This window comes from Montipora capricornis, chromosome 7 (genome assembly GCF_036669925.1).
Source record: "Montipora capricornis isolate CH-2021 chromosome 7, ASM3666992v2, whole genome shotgun sequence".
Taxonomy (NCBI): Eukaryota; Metazoa; Cnidaria; class Anthozoa; order Scleractinia; family Acroporidae; genus Montipora; species Montipora capricornis.
This window is the reverse complement of record NC_090889.1, coordinates 48,591,838-48,609,337: the sequence shown is the minus strand read 5'-3', so window position 1 is coordinate 48,609,337 and position 17,500 is coordinate 48,591,838. Positions and strand designations below refer to the sequence as shown.

At 38.7% G+C, this 17,500-nt stretch overlaps 1 long non-coding RNA gene across 1 annotated transcript in view; it reads left to right on the top strand.

Moving 5' to 3' along the window:
- Positions 1-17,500, top strand: part of LOC138058088 (uncharacterized) — a 43,575-nt gene that overhangs the window by 6,225 nt on the left and 19,850 nt on the right. Inside the window, exon 3 of the long non-coding RNA XR_011133788.1 lies at positions 12,555-12,671. This is a non-coding gene — a long non-coding RNA (uncharacterized lncRNA). The remainder of the gene's footprint in view (positions 1-12,554; positions 12,672-17,500) is intronic.

Genomic DNA, 17,500 nt, shown 5'->3' with positions numbered 1-17,500 from the left:
TTTTAGGTTGGAAGTGTACAGTAAGGTTGAAAGTGAACCAAAACACAAAGTCCCCACCATTGAGCGAGAATTTAAATTTAGAAAAAGAATGGCCTTTTCTGTTTTGGGTAGTTTACTAACTGTACTCTAACATTCAATGTTAGCAGTAAATAATTTAGGTTTAAAGTTTGTTTCATAAAGTTTGAGATTTAATAAAGTTTTTTATCGCCACGTGTTTTTGTTGCTTCATGTATATGCAGATTAAGAAAATTTCTAAACCTATTCACCTGACCAGAATATGTTGCTCTGGTTGGGTAAAAGCTGCATGAATAATTAATGAGTTTGAGAAAGATATTTCAAATTACCTCCATATTACTTAAACCCCATTAGTTATTAAGTTCACATTACTTGTTCAGTTAAAGAGGGTTATGCATTTGGAGATTTATGTGACAAATAAAATACAAGTAAGACAATTTTGATGAGATGTTAATGCTGTTAAAGCACCTAGACGTGACTTCAAAACAGTTCACAATGGCTTGACCTTTTAGATGCTTAGATATCCTTATAATACACAGTTTTAAATATATGACCCTCTATGGGAAAACAGTGAATAAGGTGATCACATGCGCATGGCACAGTCCTAGCACACTTGCATGGTACTTGTCTAACATGCTGGGCTGGAATAGCATGTGGTCTTTTGTTAATGGTCTGTTAACACAGTAGACCTTTGTGTTTTAGCATTCAAGTTTAACACAGTAAATTCCTTTGTCCTTGACATGGTAGCTCTGTGCTTTTTCTTCAAACACGGTTTGGTCATTAACCCAAAGCAGAGTAGTTTACCGCTGTTTATTACAAACAAGATGTAAGTTGAAGTCAAAGATCATGTAATTCATTCTGCGTGCTTACTTGATTTGTCAACAAATGGATGTGAAATTTACACAGTCAACTTGTGTAACAGATGTTCATTTCCAACGTCGGCGGCATCTTCTGTTTGCTGTTGGTCACTGATTTGCCAATGATAAACCAAGGATGGTCAGTTGGCCCACTGAGCTAAAAACTGCACTGATCTCTCTTACTTGCATGTCCAATTTACAGAAAGCTAAACTGCAGAATTATGTGAAACAGCACTGGGTCCCTTTGCTCAAAGGTCCATTGCACTTCCCAGAAAAGGAGCCATCCTCGCGTGAATGAGCAAGATCCACTGGTAGTACAAAACTTTCCTCGAGCTTTGATGAAATGCTCTTTTTAAAATTTATGTTATGAAAAAAAGAACTCAAGCGATGACAACAACCTGAGTTTGGGTAGTTAAATACGGGAATTAAGGACGTTCGTTCTTATTACTACTACGCATCCTTACAGCGCACGCAAATTCACATGCCACATCATGCATTGAGGGCGCGCTAAGTACTGAAATGAACAATGATAGGGCAGGTGGCCATTGCAATAGCTTTGCTTGGATTTAACGATCTTGAATGTTCGGTGACCCCTACTTTTCTTTTTAGAAACAGATTTTATTTACAATTATCTCCACATTGTCCAAAAATGAACACAAAATCAATGTGGGAAGTTAAAAAAAAATCAAGATTTCTGTCCTTGTGACATGGAATCCTGCCATCTTGCGGCTGCAAGGCGCATGAAACTATGGTCGCTTGCTTGTGTTTCAAGGAACCCCAACAGTAAACTAAATTCACTTGATGGGCCCACTTAAACAAAGTTTGGTAGAGAACATTTCACTTCAAAGATGTAATTGCAATATTTTTGGGCTTACAGGATTTTTTCAGATTTAGGGTGTTCTTCCGGGCAAGTTCTCTCCAAAATGAAGTTGGTGACCCCCCTTTTCACTAACTCATCATCTTTCAATGGTAAAATGTGCAGAAAAAAAATCGATGTTAGAAAATGTTTGCACGAATGTCCTTAAGTAGTCTCCACAGTACACGACACGACGTGTCACAAAACACACCGACTTCAACTAGATATAGTGGCCTCGCCTCTTACCCTTGTTTCCATCCTTTGTATTGAAACAACAAATTAATATGTCAGACCGCATGGACGAATTAGGCTTGCAAATTTGTCATTTTTAAACTTCACTAACAGCGAAATATTTAAACTGAATGACTACCTCTCCATCAGTAAACTTCACTAGCGGCAAAATATCCTTTCTTATAATTATAATTATAAGGGAGGACTTCGCCATTAAATAATGAATTTTAGTAATGTGGGAGTAGTTCAGTTTTTTAGACCAATATTCTGATTGTTGAAATGGCGAAATTTTATTGTGTGTCAGAAGAGTCGAATAACAGCTAAATTTGCATTAATGTTGTCAAAGTACCCCATTGCTTGACTTTTGTGTGAGGTTGTCTCAGATTTTGCTGTCCTTTTCAGGGCCAAAAAAAGCGTACTTAGGCCACTCTGAGAATGAAGTTGGATAAATATAGAATGGTGTTGAATGACATTTGATTTCCATTATGCTTTCTTCAATATTCCTTTGACTGGCATTGTATCTTCTGTATTTGTGTGACTTCGGTGGTGGAATATTGCTTATTGGTCACTATAACAGTCGTGTTGACGAGGTTGTTGTTTTAGTGACGGTCGCTTCCTTCATTCCAGTGGTTTTCTTTCTGCCCATGTGATTTTAAAGAGCTTTTGCTGCAAAGATTTATCAATGTGGGCTAGACAGAATTATTAAAGCTATTTTACTTCAAAGATTTATTTATAAAACACTGATAACATCATCAGTCCTTTTTGCGCCATGGGACGCATAAGGCCTCAAAACACTGATAACACAAGCAGTAAATAGTTCATGTGACATGAGCTCGATCAAATTATAAGGTTCAGCGTGTCAGGGCATGCAAAGCTCATCGCACGCTCTTTTGTCTTTAGCGTGTGTAAAAAAAAGGCTTCAACTTTAATGAGGAAGGCTACTAACACGCAGGTAACGTGTTGAGTCATGCTCCTCTTGTTTCAACCCTCTTAACGTGCCGTGCATGTGCGCATTCACATTGTTCACTGTTTCCCATGGAGGGTCACATAATGTTATATAGCTTCTAAAATTAGTGATTTCCTTGTGTTCTTGTTCTCTCCAAGAAATGTTAATTTACAAGACAAGCAAATCACAAATGTGTGAAATTACTGGCATTACCTCTTACCAATTTTCTAGTTCCTGTTACTTGTTGAACTTCAAAGAGCAATATTAACAGAAACATGCATTTCGTTCTAGGTGTTCACACAATGACCAAAATCCAGAACAAAAAAAAATAGTGAACATTGCAGAGGCTATTTGCCTTTACTGTATTTCATTTTCCTTTCATTTACATGACAAATCGTTAGTGATGTAATTTTAGTTGACTTTGGCAATACTTTAGAACTGTGAATGTACGGTTGTGCAAATAAAGCTTCTTGTCGTTGCTGTGGTATTTCGTTCATCCCCTCACAGCACTTAACTTGCTATTAGCAACCCCAAGTTTAGAAGTAATTTTCTTGTTCATAATCTGAGGGCTGTCAAACTTGGTGCATATCATTGTGTAAAGGTTACAGTAATTACTTGCTTCAGGGTTTCAGTTATTTGAACATTTCCTGTAGCTGAGCAGCTTTGAGAGTCAAAAACATTCAACGAAGAAATTGATCACTCCACGAATGAGTCACTAAAATGGAGTAAATTACATGCAAGACAAAGCCACTGCTTTGCTGAATTATTGAGCATATTAATATCATTTTTTGGATAATCCACAACAATTGGCGTGGAAGTATGAAGCACAACCTCCACACAAGATGGCTGTCTGGCTTTTTCTCACACCTTTAGTTAAACACACGGGTCTTACCTCTATTGGGCCAGGATTGAGTTCTACAGCGATGTATATCATGATGAAGTGAGATTTCAGGGAAGGAGGACCCTCGTAATAGACCTATGCACAAAGCCTTCTGGTGGTCCATGAGTTATGCAGAGGTGTATTCAGGTTTTCAAATTTGGGGGTCCTCTTGACCCCCTTTTGAAAAATTTGGGTGTCCATTGCAAAATTTGGGGGGTCCAGCTAATTAATATTCAAGAATTAATATTGGATCTATTGCCTCTTTATTGCTGCTGCAGTACCCTTTCAGATTTCTAAATTGCACAAAAATAAAGTCTAATCCTTCCCCACGAATATGTACTTAAAATGATCAAATTCTTTGAAATTTTTATGCCAGTTGATTCATCGATCAAAACATACAAAAGCTCCAATGTTCACATCTGAAAACGTCTCGAGGAATCCGTATTTTGTTGGCTCCAGTTGATAAATGATCTAGATCTCCACAGCAAAAAAAACAAAACAAAACTGAATCTCAATTTTCCGTAAAAGAGCATCATTTATTTTAACAACACTTGAGGTGTAATTTAGGAGCAAAAGAGTAAACAATTGTAAGTGATCGATACACATTTGCCATGGCCAATGTTAATAATCAAGCGATTGAATACATTCAAGTTTCGTGTTCAACAAGCTCATTTTAACATTAACTCCCAAAAAGTTGCATTATTTGCAAAAAAGTTACCTGCAAAACAAGAACCGAGACAATGACACAGTGCGCGCCTGGAATTAATAGCAGAGGTCTGCGCGTGCTAAGCAAAAATTTTGGTTTTTTAGGCATGACGTCATCAATCGTACGTACATCCACCCCTCCATGTATGCCAATGTGACCAGTATCATGCTAGTTTACAGCAAACATCTTTGATATTGGACATCCATGTTTTGATCAATTGACACCTGTCAAAACAAGGTATCCGCTGACCAGTACCACATGACCATATCACAGGCTCAAGCTTAGAGCTCACATAGGTCAGCTGTTTCTTGGAAGTTGACCGCTTTCCAGGTACTGGTTTTCGATTGGATTGCAGGCACGACTCAGGTTAACTAACCTAAACATAGACGAAGCTTCATTTTTTGCGCACTTTCTGTGGCTCGACGTGGATACACAGCCATACTTCATCAACTATAGTTCTTTCACTCTTTGTTTAGCTTGTAGCTTATTTTTTAATGAACTATTGTTTTTCTTGTATTTAAAGAATATTCATACTATTTTCTTTTCACTTGATAATGACGTCTGAGAACGTCGAAACGTCGTGTATATATATATTTTAACCGCTTTTTAAAGATTTCTTAAATGTTTTTAAGAATCGTTTTCTCGCAATTTTTTATTGACAGTTGTCTCTGAAATGGCTTTTTTCCCTTTCCATTCGCTCATTGAGGGTGTGCTTGTTTTCTTTAAAACTCGTGCTGTACAAACTGGTGAATTCCAAAGTAAATTTCACTTGCAAAACCGATATTGTACTCGTTGCTTTTTACTGTCCAGGGTTCAAAATTAACGGTTGTCCCGGACAACCAAAATTATGATGGGGCAACCAAATTGTGCTAAGTGGTTGCCCCTTGGGCAACCCAATCTGTCGTGGCACTAGTCCGTAATGAAGACTTGATAGATTTGAATAAATATAACAGCTTGTTGTCTTTGGAGAGTAAGCAATACCTAAACTAAGTTAGTGGAAAGAAAAAAAAAATGTGGAAGAAATACTAAGGTATTACATACACTACCGTTGGAAACTGAAGTTCGTTTTTTGCACAACATTCTTATTTGAATGAGCCTGTTCTGCTTTAATCAGCGGTTGATACCAGTAAACTTATTCCATGATGCACTAGTGAGATCCGCTCCGTGATGCCGGCATGTTTGTTTCAGCAATGGCAATTTACCATTCATTCTTATTATTATCATCTTAGTTAACATGAGCCTCTTCCGCTACTTCGGCCGTGAGAAAGTGAAGACCGTTGGTGATAACAACAATTTGGAAGCCACGAAGAAAGATGATAATCAAAGAAATGCTATGGGTGTCGCAAAATCTACAGCCGAATTAGGCGAGGCGCAAGAAAGTTCAAGAAAAAGGTGTTGTACATTTCAAGAGTCGTGGAAGACTAGAAAACCGTGGCTGAAATTTGACGAGAAAGAAAACTCTATGTTTTGCAGTTATTGCAGACAGTTTTCGAAAGATAAATCTGCCTTAGGAAGCCAAAAAGGTAACTACAGTTTTCGTGTTGATGGGATCAAAAAACATGAAATAAGTGAGGTGCATAAGACAGCCAAATTAGCTCATGGTGCTAGCAATGCTCAACCTGGAACGGCACCAGTGGAAGCATGTCTGATTAACATGGAAAAGGAAGCTCTTGATCGCCTAGTGAAACTTTTTCATACCGTGTACTATCTGACTCTAGCAGAACGACCTTTTAGGGATTTTGTTGGACTATGCAGCCTCCAGGAAAGAAATGGTGTTAACACTGGCAAGAGTTGCATGAATGATAAACAGGCAGCAACATTTATGCATTATATTGCTGAAACTGTGAAGAAACATTTTGCTAACAAGCTTCGGCAGGCCAAAATGAACTGGTTTATGTAAGATATCTTGAAGATGGTAGACCTGTAACAAAGTTCTTGTCTATTCAGGCATTACACTGTAGGTAAGGCAGATGCAGTAGGCATTGTTGCAGCTATTGATAAGGCTTTCCTGGATGAGACAGACATGCAACCAAATGAATGGTGTAACAAGACTGTTGGAACAACAGATGTACCACACTTAATTTCTGTACATTGCGTTGCACATCGATTAGAACTTGGTATAAAGGACAGTATCAAGCATGTTGCCTACCTGGCTAAGGTGGAAGACTTCCTTTTATCTATTTACAAGTTTTATAGTGATTCACCCCTCAACTGGCACAACTTGAAGGAAAGAGTAATTTCTGACGTTTGAATAAAATAGTCGTAAATTATTATTCTGACGGCACGATTGAGAGGTTCGCGGGTTGTTATGGGATGTGCTAGGAATATATAGGCTTTGCGCGGGAGATTTAGGTCATTCTAGATCCGTCAGTCGTCGTGTTCGCTCGATTTTCTTTTTCTTTTGTACAGTACTGGCTGCAGGAATAGCAGCATTACACGCGCGTATCATCCGTGTAAGTCTGCCATATTGCACGCATTTTACACGCAAATTACGCGCGCGTTACGCGCGAGTAAAAAAATACACGAAGTTGTGAGTAAAAAAATTACACGCAAATTCTTCACAGTGCATGTAAAATTTTACACGCAGAGTTTCGTGTAAAAGAGGGTTGTTGTACATCAATTTGTAGCGGCTTTTTCACGAAGAACAATGTTGCATGTCTAAAAGCACTACTGGTTTCCGAAGAATTTATTCAGCTTTGCATTTCAACATTTTCGCAACAAGTGTCCACTTTATTTGAATAGTCAAAAATTGACTTGACCTGTTTTGCTGTGGTCATCGTCTGAATATCACCGCGTGTTTGGATACTCACCGCATGTTTGCATTTGTCTCATTTCGAGGATCGTTTCACTGAGTGAAATCATTCCTAAAATGAAAAGGTTGCGAGTCGGGTGATAAATCACAGCTGCTAAGGCGAATATGTTATAAATTACAAGTAAAAGTAATGATATACCACGATGATGTTCCATTTCATTTTCCTTTCACTGCTCACCGCCGGTGAATGAGCGCGTCGCCGATCTATTTGAGAATAATACCAATGTTTACCTTTTTAAACCGCCCATTTGATCTGATCTGAGAATAAGACCGAAATAATTTTGCTCCAACGGCTTATTAGCGGTTTAAAGGATTAATTAATGTTTTGGTTCAAAGAAAGTTAGTCCGCCGACCAAAAAGGAAATATCTTTCCAGAATCGAGAAATGAACCGAGTGGCGGTTTGAAACATTCGCTGAGCTGTAATTAATTTTGAACACTTAATTCTACGCAGCATACAATTTCACCATCGAAAAACGACGCGATACGCCATCTTGCACGCATTTTATGCGCGTGTAGGTGCTGCTATTCCTGTGGCCAGTACTGTAATCTTTGTATGAGAGAGTTTATCTTGTAATGTATTTTTTGTATATTGATCAGTCATACCCTTTCCTCGGGGTCTTGTGCTGCTGCATTAGATGAGGAATACGTTTCCACATATTTTTTGGCCACATCTAAAGGGTGGTTTTTTAGTGGTTTTTCGTATCTGGCGTAGCACTGTTTCTATTTCCTAGAAACAACAGAGGTAACTTCCTAAAATCTGTGTCAGGATAAATTGTACATCTGATGACTGACGGACGCATCCTCAATAAACTTTCACTTTCAATGTCTTGTGCTAGTGTAGTCAGAATCTGCAACTGCTGTGAATATCAAAGTTCTGAAACCAGCCAATGTTAAGGGAACACGATGGATACCCCATCACACGCAAGCAGCAAAAGCAATCAAGCAGGATTGGCCTTTTCTTCTGGCCCACCTAGACTCCGTGTCCATTAATGGCCAATCAGCTGATGCCAAAGAAAAAGCTACAGGGTTTGCGAGGATCCTCAGGTCATTTGAATTTGTTTACTTTCTTCATTTCTTTCTGGACCTTTGCCAGATTCTGGCAAGAATGTCTCTTAAGTTCCAGGCTAATGACACTTCAGTGGAGAATGTGACCACATGTGTTGCGACAACTTTGTTACAAGTTTCGTTGATGAGGTTGTGCATTTTGGGTGATTCCCTGTGAAAAACAAAAATACATTCAAATTAGGAATGAATTGTTACACTGTTTGTTTTTGAGACTGCCTCTTCCCACAGTTAATAAAATTACTAGGGTGATGGTTCTTGTAACTTCAGTGTGTTTGGGGTCAGGGATGTATGAAAGGTCATCATCTACTTCCAATTCCTCTCAATTTGTCTGAACCTTCCATGTCACTCCTGGAGTAAAGTGGATGTAATAAACCGTTTTAGGGAGTGCATTTATGATTAATTAGCTTGAGTCTTCTGAGGTACAGACATCTGACAAGCTCCAAAATTATTTTAGGGTAATTACATTTTGATTGCTTTGTTTGCTGGTGGGAAAATGGATCTTGTATTTCATGTGAACTGTATTTGAGTTTTTCAAGCAATTTGGAAGAAACAAGCGCAAGTGCATTTTTAAAAGGCTAAAAACACCTATGGTCGAAAAATGACAATTATTGTGACTTGCAAGCCAGTACTTTTTGAAACTTACAGACTAAAATATTCTCTCAATCGATGGTGACCTTGTATTGTTGTTTAACAAGGAAACGAAGGTTGCCGTTAGAGATACGGCTTCTTCCAAATTGGGGGAGAAATTTTTCCCTGTATTTTGAGTGGGGGTAATGACATCCTCTGGGTAAGACTTCTACCACAGCAGATTCTAACATCTGGCTCTCTCTCTTCCTTTTTCTGTATGTTTCTTCAAGTTGGATTTGTTATTGTTGTAATGTTCATTTAAATAGTTGCTTTCTATATATGCCTCGCAAAGCCGTGACTTGTGGTTGTTTCTGCCTAGGTCACCTCATACACCATATGCCTTTTTAAGCTAAAGGCTGTCTGCTTTCTCCTGGACAGATAAGGACAGATCACAACATCTGAAACTCCATGCCCTTCATATACTCCTCTCAGAGTGCTTGAGTTCTCTAGTGTCCCATGGTGTTTCTGAACACTGAGTGGCTGTGACATGTTGCCTATGGTTTATAGTAGTTACCTGAGAAGACCTGAAAGTCTAACCATTTGGAGGCAGTGCTCAAAATTAGAGGTTGCCTGGTTGCCTGAGATAACTAAAACTTCGTTCGGGCAACCAGAAATCGAAGTACTTACATTACTGTGATGCCTAACAGAATAAAGAACAGAAGCTATAAACTTGAGACACGAAAATGCCTAAAATGTGAGGTGTATCTTCTGATACTGATAGATGGATCCACACAGGAAGGTTGTGATAATGAATTAACGCTGTTTGCTCGATTCAATAAGCCACGACAAGCTTGCCGTGTTGTCTTCAAACCCAGACCTCCTGGAAATGTTTTGGTGCATGTGTATTTTCGTATTTTCTGAGACATTGTGGGATGAATGCTTTCAGATCTTTCAAGCGGCAAATTATTTGAGGTAAGACTTAAAGGGCCTGTGTCACGATAAAGCGCATGTGTGAGCTTGATTGACAACCACACAATTTTCAACCGATAGAAATCTTCACACGACGCCCGCGAGATGAGATATTAATCGTTCGATGTATCTTGGAAATAAAATGGTGAAGCACAAGCACTGTTTCAGCAGACCCCCTAGGAGAAAAACGTAAGGAAACTTGATGAAATTGTTTCGGGAAAAAATGTGAGCCATTTGTGAAATTTCCAGGCCTTTTTTTCAATACGTGTCATGATGTAGCCTCAAGTGTTCTGCAGTTAAACGCCAGGGATGACCGTGGAAAACTGTAGGAAAAATATCTATCTTACACAGAGACTTACATATGTGGAACAGCGACGAAACCATGCAGAAACAAGATAGGCGATAGTATATGTTCAACACACTTTTTTCACAGCAATTGCGGTTTCCGGCAGGCCGAAGAGGCAAGCTGAGTTGTTTATCAAGGCCTGTTAAGTGGTAGTACTCGAGCTCAGCTGCGATTCTCTCAATTTGAAAGTGCTAGTAAAAAACAGCTGTCGCAAATGTGCCTCAGTGCTTCAAGTTACTACCAAAACTGAAGCAAAAAGGCAAGTCTTATTAGCTTCACTTGAGCCATTCCATTGACACCTGACTGTTAGTAATTTTATCACTGCAGCTTATTATTGTTAGGGCATTTATGTTTTTCCTAGTTTTATGGTAGCTGAAGGTTTTGCATTTAAATCTCTATGAGCTGCTTATTTGTGAAAATCTGTTTCTGCATCTTGCCCAGAGCTCATGAGCTGGAAGAGGTTCACTTTCCACAATTGTTGGAGAAATGATTCTGGGATCGTCAGGTTCCGGACAGACTTCACAAGTGATTAAATAGTCGTCGTCATCAATGCGAAGTTTAAAAATATTGTCCATCAGCATCCCAATATATTCACAATCTTTGGACACCTTTAATATCCTCACATCCCAAGATTTGTTCTCTGGTTGTATTTTCTTGCAATGATGGTGTCAGCATGATCCTCAGTGGTGGAAAATGTAAAACCATTATGATACCACTAATTCCAATCAAGGGTAGTCAACTTTTTCCTTGCTCTGTAAACTTGTTCCCTAGAAAAAAGGTTATGGGCCAGTAAATATGAAAAGACAGGAAAATTATTAATAATTGCTATCAACAGTAATCAGTAGTTACAATATTCCACTACTGTCACATTCAGCAGATGAACCTAGGCCAGGACAGTGATTGACTGCCCAGGGTCTGTGATTGTTCATTTGAGGTAACCCTCTGTGCCATAATTCCTTTTGTAAGCCAAACAGTTCTGCCAGTTGGTACCAATAGCAGACATCGACTAACAGCAACCCAGAAGTTACTGAACTACTAGTGTCAACCTGCAGTGTCCTTTAAAGTTTTCAACAATGAACATACCCATACTTCATGACAACATATCTCTTCATTTACAGTATTAATAACTATCATCATACTGCTGTGCTCATCATTGTTGATAATGATGTATAAAACTTGCATGAAGGGAATTCTCATTGATGTGTGTACATCGGCGACATACTGTTTGCACATTCCAAAGGACCAGTATGCCAAAAGTGATCCGTGCTAACACAAATAGTTTTACTAGGTGGTTTCTGTTTGACTAAAAAGAACACAACTTACTGTTTATTATTATTATTATTATTATTATTATTATTTGTAAAATTTATCATCAACATGATACGTCTTGCATAGTGTATTCAATTTCTTGATAGAGTATTAGTTGCATAGTCTATTTCAAAATACGTGATCAAAAATGTTACCTGTACTCTGTGCAGAAAGGTAGCTAAATGAATGGCAAGTGAATGTTCCAGTAAATTGGCTTTCAAATGATGCGAAATAAACTGAGCAGATCTATCATGCTTGACCCTATTCTAATCTGAAAAAAATAGAACAAGAAAAAAAAAGTTCAGCACTTCTTTGTTATCAAACAAAAATTCTCATCTACCAAGGGCCAAAGTCAGGGGCTTCAATCTCAGACAAAAATAAAGGGGACACTTCATGCTGCGTAGCAGAGTACCCCTTCCCCCTATTCAATGTTGCAAAGAGAACGGCATTTTTCCAGGAGCCCGACAGTTTTTACGCCATCAACATTGTCACGGTGGAGGGGGGTTCAAACATGCTTTGGTGTCACGATCTTTTTGACCGGGATTGTTGGTTGTCGGCATTTGCCCTAAGGGCAACCTGGATTTTTTCCTAATTTTGAGCACTGTTTGGAGGTCAAATTACAAAGGGTTAGGGTTACCTACTTATTTACTTTGAGACTATGTGGATCTGCACCTGTGACCTCCTACATTTTAGTCTGCATTAAAGTGCTACTGAAGTGAATTTCCAAAGTGGCGTTTCTGTACCTAAAATGTTTTTTCAATCTTAGAAGGGCACTAATTAACAATCAAAATGTCTATAATCCCTGCCCTGATTGGGGCTTGAAGTATGGTACTAAAGTGGGACAAATTCGGAAAACATGAGCTGGCAAAATTCTCAGCGGTTAACCACGCTATGACGTCACACGGTTGACGTCAACGAAAAGAACACCCGAGCGTCTCTGCCGTGACTGTGGAATTAGCTGTAAACCTATTTGTATTGTAAAATGTCTTTTTCAGATGATTCTGATTCAAGTGCAAGCTCCAGGAGTGCATCTGAGGCGATGGAGAGTGACAATGAAGAAGATTTTGGCGCAGTTGGCGGACTAGTGGAGCCATACCGTTTCGAGCTTGAGGGTAATGGGTACTATTGTTTTTCTTCAGTTAGTTTGCAAAACAAACAAATAAGTAAATAAATAAATAAAACAGTGTTGCATATGTGAATGGTGTGCTGACATCTAGCCAATGGCTTTTGTTCAATTGCACAGTTAGCATGATGTCAGATTTTTTGGTCTGTGATAAATGTATGTAAACAAGCATGAAGAATAAGCCATAGAAGCTATAATAAATCCCTCTTCCTTCTTACGAGCTGTCGTGCCACCGCATACTGCTTTCTAGTGCTATGGCTATTTGGACCACTGGGATGGAATAACAGCAGACGCTACCAGTCTGTGTGTATCACAAAATCAGGCAAAAGTTCCCGACTGCCTCCACCAGAGGTTACAGCTCTGCAGATCAAAGGCAAGATGATGCAAGATAGCTCATGTGAGCAAGCAAACAACGGCTCTTTTAGGAGCCACCACATTTATAAAAGACATAACCTCAAATCTCTATGCTTCAATATTCTTGATCTCAATTTGCAATTTTGTTAGTATTTTGTATAACTCAAGCCTTGGGTTTTCTGGCTACATTCCACAAACATAAGCCATGGGTGCTGTTTTATTTTTTAGTGTATTATGTCACATGGACAATGAACTTCAGCAAAATTAATGTGATAAGACACTGAGCTTTCACCAAAATAGACAGCTTTGACACCTTTTGTAGGTTTTTGTACTGGCTGTGTTATATTTTACATAGGGCTAAAAACCAAATCTATACCTACACACTTGTAACACTGTAAAATGCCAATTTATTGTAAGCCAATCTGCTTAAAAAAATGTCCATCCCCACCCACCCCCTAATTCAAGTCAGCTGTCATTCCCACAAGCATAATTTGTTTTGCCTTAGATATATCGCCCCATTCCATATTTTTTGAACTTTCTTGATCATTAAGTCAGAGATTTGCGGCAATGAAAGGCTTAAACTTACAATTAACTGAAGAGAGAAGCACACACAGTGCATTTTTACCTTTGACACACTCATCCGAAAAATTGGTTTCTGCCTTGAGCGAGACTCGAACCCACGTCTCCCTGATTACCTTAATTTCCGGACGATTACCCGCACGGCAGATTACCCGCAGCAGTCTATTTTTGTCACAAGGGGAAAAAACGTTCAACAGATTACCCGCACTGGCCTATTACCCGCACCCCAAAACCGAAAAAATCTTGCTACTGTATTTCCGGGACAAGAACTCACAAACTTGGAGCGATGAATATTCCATGTTGTTGTTTACAAAGCAGAAGATCAATAGCATTTTCTGCTAAGAATTGGCTTTTAATAATGCAGCCTTAAACACTCTCCTTAGTTATTTCTGGTTTGTCTTGTTAAAACGACCTAAATATCCAATGTATTAACGCTAAGACTCGATAGAATACGAGTTGAAGGCCAACATCTTTACAATTGATCATTGAGTGCCATTTTGATAGGTTGAAAGAAAGTGGGGGCGAGTGTTAAAAATACCTGATGGGGTGGTGGTTAGGCATACCCAGGGGCAAAAGACAGGGCCTATAAAAGTCGCTTAAAACGGGAAAATGCTCTATTACTCAAGCCAGGGGTAGCCAGGAACATTTCACTGATGCGCTGAACAATCCAGCAAATTTTTCACTGTAGTTAGTGTTTTGTTTACACACGTGCCGACAATCACGTTCTAAATAATTATGCGGTGCCGTGAAATATGTCGGCATCTTGTTTTGTAGCTTTGAGCGTGCTTTCACAAAAAATGCTTTCAATCTTTCATATACAAAATTGAAAGGAGTGCAGGTGAGAAAATGCTTTTAAATTAAACGAAGAAAAAAGCAGTGAAATACAGTAATCACTTAAACACTATTGATTTGTTTTTCATTCAATTTGCATCGGCTTTCATTGAGGGCTTTTAGAACACTAGAATAAAACATCACACAAATCTTGAATATAGGAAGCGTTTTCAGATTGAACTACGGTAACAAACACGCTTGGCAACACACAAGTTTTAAGGAAGCATCAGTTTAATTAAGTAGTAAAGGTTTGAAATTATTTAAACAAGATCGTAAAAGATTTGTTTTGAACAGAAAAATTTGTGGCATCACAAAATAAACAAATTCGCATCTTGTTACTTTTTCAGCATTGAATTGTGTCTCACGATAAACTCTTTCTTAAAATTGAAAAGGATGTGTTAAAGTGACAAATTCGTTCTCATTTACTTTTAATTCGGTGACAAGTTGTGACATGGTCGAAGGGAAAGATTATTGTTTTTCATTCAATTTGCTTCGGCTTTCATCGAGCGGTTTTACAAAGACTATGGCAAATAAAGCATCATTTTAAAGATTGAATCAACGAACGAGGCAACACACAGATTTGAAGGAAGTGTTGGTTTAATTATCCTCATTTTAACTTGTTTCAATCTGTCAAATTCTTACCTGAGATTTAAAAATTATCGCATTACCCGCACCTTCCTATTACCCGCAGCAACCGCGGTTTACTGGAAAATTAACGCATTACCCGCGGGTAATCGGCTGGAAATTACGGTACTAGTCGGGCATCCTAAGCCACTACACCATCAAGGCCACCACGCTGGCAATGCAGCAGATTAATGGGGTGACTTAGCGACAAGGGGATCCTTAACCCATGGAATAATTCACGTGCGCTGTTGTATGCGTACAAGATAACTTGGGAAATTTTCGAGGTTTTGCATTGGAAAGTGAGCGTTAAAAATAAACCATATGCGCAGTAAATGTACACAAGATACTGAGTTCTAGAATTAAGTTCACCTTGAAGAAGAAACAGTGAACTTCCAGATGATGTAAAAATATTGCTAAAAAGTGATTCAAAACACGTCGTAAGGCTCAACTGAAAATGTAAAGGTAGAATTTTCGAAGCAATGCGGGTTAAGCAATCGAGAAAGTTTTTGATCACTAACTAAACAAAGTGCTAGAAAAATATATATTATAACTCAAAATATGCCTTGTGCAATTTACAGTTACAGTGCAACGCGCCTTACCGTGGCCACCCAACAAACTTTGACATTTGACAATTACGTGTAAATACGTCAACTCAACAACCCTTGCAACGGTGTTCAACGTACAACTGTGCGAACTGTACAAGGAGGCATGACTGTCAATCAAATTCACACATCCTGATTGGCGGACAATTTGTAAAAAAACTTTGTTAGGTGGCCACGGTAAGGCGCGTCGCACTGTAAGTCTAACCACTCAATGGATAAAAATTGTTTGAAATTTATTCCAATCGCTTTGTTTTCTTGCAGATATAAGTGCAAAAATTATGCACAAACGCCGCTGCCGAAACCAAAATTTCACCACGCTTTTTCTGCTTGTTGAAATACACAAAACCGCGAGATTAATTACTTAATTGATCACTATCACTATCATGTTTCATGAGAGAACAAACAAGGTCAAATTGTGTGCAAAAGTGCTCTTTTGAAAACTTTCACTGAAAGATAACTTACACAACACAAGAAAAACAACAGAGAAAATTGGTGGAGGTTTTCTCGCATTTGTGGAATATAAACGCATGATCGGATTGATTTATTTGTTGAAGATACCGATCTTCCGAGGTGTGCCGAAGGCCAAAATTCCTTTGATTACCAATTTATTTTAGGAAAAAAAAACTTGTTTTTTGCAAAAAATCCATTGGTTGATCAATATAAAGCTAAGTTTGGGAGCTAAGCAATGCCCATCATGATGTTAATTGCTACGAAGGCCTTTAATTCTGCGCAGCTTACTCCATGAAGAATGGCAATCTGCTCAGGGATTTTGAGAGTTTTTGACAGGCATACCTACTCGTTTCGTTTACCATTACTTCCCATAGATCATCTCCTATGAAAACTAAGAAAAATATTTAATTCATTACGATTATCTAAAACGAAATAAAGAGCAGTAGCCGCCACGAAATCTGGAATTTGAATATTATCGAGCTGATCATTCCAGCGAGCTTCTTGTTTATCATTGGTCGCTTAGTTTTCACCGTCTTTTCGTCACTTTTAAAGGCATCTAAATCAAAATTGTTGTCTCTAGTATCCTCTCCTCCTACAGGAAAACCATAAAAGATTCCTTAGATCCCTAGATCCTCCAAATCCGAAAAAAAAAGCATGAATATCCCCATCGTTTGATGCGTTATCAGGCGCATCGGCTGTTGTCTTTGCGTAATTTGATCGCGCGATTGGAAGGGCAAAAAGCCAGCCCTTGTTGGGTTTCTTATCAGCTGTCAAAATATGCTCACAAGACGTTGAGTGATTGGTCAATTATCCTACTAAATCTCCATAACAACAAAAAATTAAGATTTACTAAGGGGGACTGGGTAGAGGCCTAAGATCAACTCTGATCAAGACGCCATTTTGTACGGCCGGTGTAGGTATTTCAGGGGTCATCGCGCGCGGCTGGTTACGGCCGGTCTTTGTGTCAGTGGGTTAAGGCCCAACTTTTCTTCGCTAAGTCACCCCATTAATTCTCTGCGTTGCCAGCGTGGTGGCCTTGATGGTGTAGTGGCTTAACATGCCCGACTAGTAATCAGGGAGACGTGGGTTCGAGTCCCGCTCAATTTTTAGGATGAGTGTGTCGAAGGTAAAAGTGCACTGTGTGTGCTTCTCTCTTCAGTTTCTTGATCATTACCGGCAAAGAAATGGAAGCATTAAGCTTTAGTGGCAAAGGTGTATTTGTCTTCTGTATAATAAAGTACTGACCTGTTTAGCTATATTTATACTGGTATTGTTATTATGTGATAAACAATTTTCCAATATTTATTGTCAACAGTTCCCTTTTATATCCATATGATGTACACCCATAAGCTGGCGTAACTGCTTTAGGTGTTACTTG